Raw genomic sequence first — 2,734 nt, forward strand, 5'->3', positions numbered from 1 at the left:
CGTCTTCTTCTGAACAACGTCGAGATGCGTGTGAAGTTGGTTCGGGCCAAGGATTCTTTTTGTCTGATGGCAGAAAATAACATATTCAAAATTCAAATCGAAGATGCAACTTTATTCGTTAGAAAAGTGTCGCTGAACCCCAGCATTAAAATCGCACATTCCATCATGTTACAAAAAGCAACTGCAAAGTACCCAATCAACCGTGTGCATATGAAGGTGGTAACTTTTCCAAGAGGAATTTTGAACAAAACGTCGACAACTTATTTCTCGGACAGCTTCCAAAACGTATAATCATCGGTTTTGTAACTAATACTGCTTTCAATGGAGATTATACTAAAAACCCATTCAATTTTAAACATTTCAATATCAATTTTCTATGTCTGTATATGGATGGAAAACAAATACCGTCTACACCGTTACAACCTGATTTTCAAAACAATCTATCTCTCTGTGCCTATCAGACATTATATGACAGTACCGGGATACAATATCAGAACGATGGGAATGGAATCTCCAGAGAAGACTACGGGAATGGATATACTCTATTTGCATTCGATTTAACTCCTGATCTCTCAGCTCACACTTCAACACATTGGAACCTTTTACGACATGGGACCGTCCGGATGGAAATCCATTTCAATACACCATTGGCAGAGACAGTCAACAGTGTGGTGTACGGAGAGTTCCAGAATCTACTCGAGGTGGACAAGGATCGCAACGTCATCACCGACTACACAAACTAATAGTACAAAAGGTGAGTCCATTGTTCATTCTATTTCAGTTGAATAAAAGATGGGTTTTGTAGTAGTCGATTTGCAGGGTTTTAATGTAGACAAAACATTTATACCAAAGGAAATAGCTATATATAGTGGTGATGGTAGTCAATCAGTTCATTGGTTCCTTCAACCCCCATATCCTATACAAAATCTCTCCTATAAAAATCTACAAACTGTTAAATGGCTACAGAGAAACCATCACGGGCTATCCTGGTCTGATGGAGCAGTTCCTTTTTCCTCCTTACAGCGTCTAATGCAACATGCTCTAGCACCTTACCAAACCTTATTTTGTAAAGGTTCAGAGAGAACCCGATTTTTAACATTTCTGCTCAACAGGCAAGTTGAAGATCTCAACTACCACAATTGCCCTTCCATAAACTTACTCTTGAAAAATATAACTGGACCTCGCTGTTTTCACCAGGCACACATCAAATCTACATTCGCCTGCTCACTCTCAAACGCTTACGTGCTTGCACGTTGGAAATATGGACACAATTCAACTACTGTCGTTTCTTCGACAACTCCCTAATCAGAGGCACATTGGTGTATACCCTTCAAATAGACTCCCTTATAATGTAACCACGCCGGCTTCTATAATTGTAGGGGTGTAAGGGGTACCTTCCACGTAGGCGCCCAAAAGTCAACCTCACTTCCACGTAGTGCACCCTGGACTAAAGACTAACGAGGCTCTGGCGACTGGCCCCATGGCCAGTATAATTTTGTTTGTGTTGTCCTGTGTTTTGTCCTTATTTGTGCTGAGTGTTCTTTGCAGCCTCGGCTTTTAACAACAGTCAGAACATTTTAATCTTTTATGATTTTAATTAAGCAACGTTAGAGTTGTAACGAGTAACGATAAGGGGCTGGACCCCGTATAGTGTGACGGGTGCAAAATAGCCTTAGTGCTGACGCACCCAAAAATTTTAAAATCAAATCAAATCAAATCAAATTCTATAATTGTAAACACAGACCCCGACTATAAACCTGGAACCCATTGTGTTGCTATTTATATCGACTCCTCAAGAAGAGGAGAATATTTTGACAGTTTTGGGGTACCACCACAAATAACGCAAGTACGTAATTTTCTGCAAAACAATACTCTATCTTTTTTGTTCAACCCAATCCGGTTGCAAGGTTTGAACAGCACCGTATGTGGGCATTACTGTCTTTTTTACATCACACACAGAACACATGGAAAGTCTTTGAACAAATTTCTATCCCAATTTACAAATAATACTTCTTGGAATGCCACATATGTTAGAAAAAAAGTCTCACCTATTGTGAAAAACATTGAAAACTACAATTGTTCAAGCTTGGAACTTCAAATTTGCAACCCAAGGTAAAAAATCTTTGGTTATAATTTTATATATATATATATACACTCCTTTTTTTGTTTCACCAAAATAAATAAAAATTTTAATTGTATTTTTTCTAGATAAAACAATTTTAATTGTATCTTTTATTTTATTTTTCAGAGGAACCTAAAATGACTATCGGATAGCAAACCAGTAGTTAATAATACGCACGTGTGTTCATCTTGGGAAGAAGAAAACAGAAAAAATCTTCAGACTTTCGAATTTTTCATGTGTTCCGTCATTACAACCAATTCATAGATACTCTTTCCCACCTTTCTACAGTAATCAGATAAACTGAGTGTATTTTCTGTGCGTGTGTGAGTGTATGTAAAGTTTGATATCGAACAAAAGACATTTTTTTTTGTCCTGAACAATGATCAGAGATTCGTCAAATATATAATTTTTTCTCAGTGTACATATATTATTATCATTATTCTGTGTAATATATAATATACTATAAACTTATTTTCTTCTCATGTAAAACAGAAAAAAATATATAAACAATATGTTTTTTAAGATGTTAATTTTGTTCTGCTCAATTAAATGTTTTTCCAAACTTGTATCAAGCAGATTACTGTTAAATTTATGACAATCTAATCTAGTAGA

The 2,734-nt window shown here is 36.3% G+C and overlaps 1 long non-coding RNA gene across 1 annotated transcript; it reads left to right on the forward strand.

The window, feature by feature from the left end:
* The first annotated feature begins 364 nt into the window (after positions 1-364).
* Positions 365-2,295, forward strand: LOC145982206 (uncharacterized). The gene is made up of 2 exons (XR_014441031.1): positions 365-754; positions 2,249-2,295. It is a non-coding gene; the product is annotated as an uncharacterized LOC145982206 (long non-coding RNA).
* Positions 2,296-2,734: the final 439 nt, after the last annotated feature.

This window comes from Lepisma saccharinum (genome assembly GCF_977018435.1).
Source record: "Lepisma saccharinum chromosome 12 unlocalized genomic scaffold, izLepSacc3.1 SUPER_12_unloc_1, whole genome shotgun sequence".
NCBI classification, from domain to species: Eukaryota; Metazoa; Arthropoda; class Insecta; order Zygentoma; family Lepismatidae; genus Lepisma; species Lepisma saccharinum.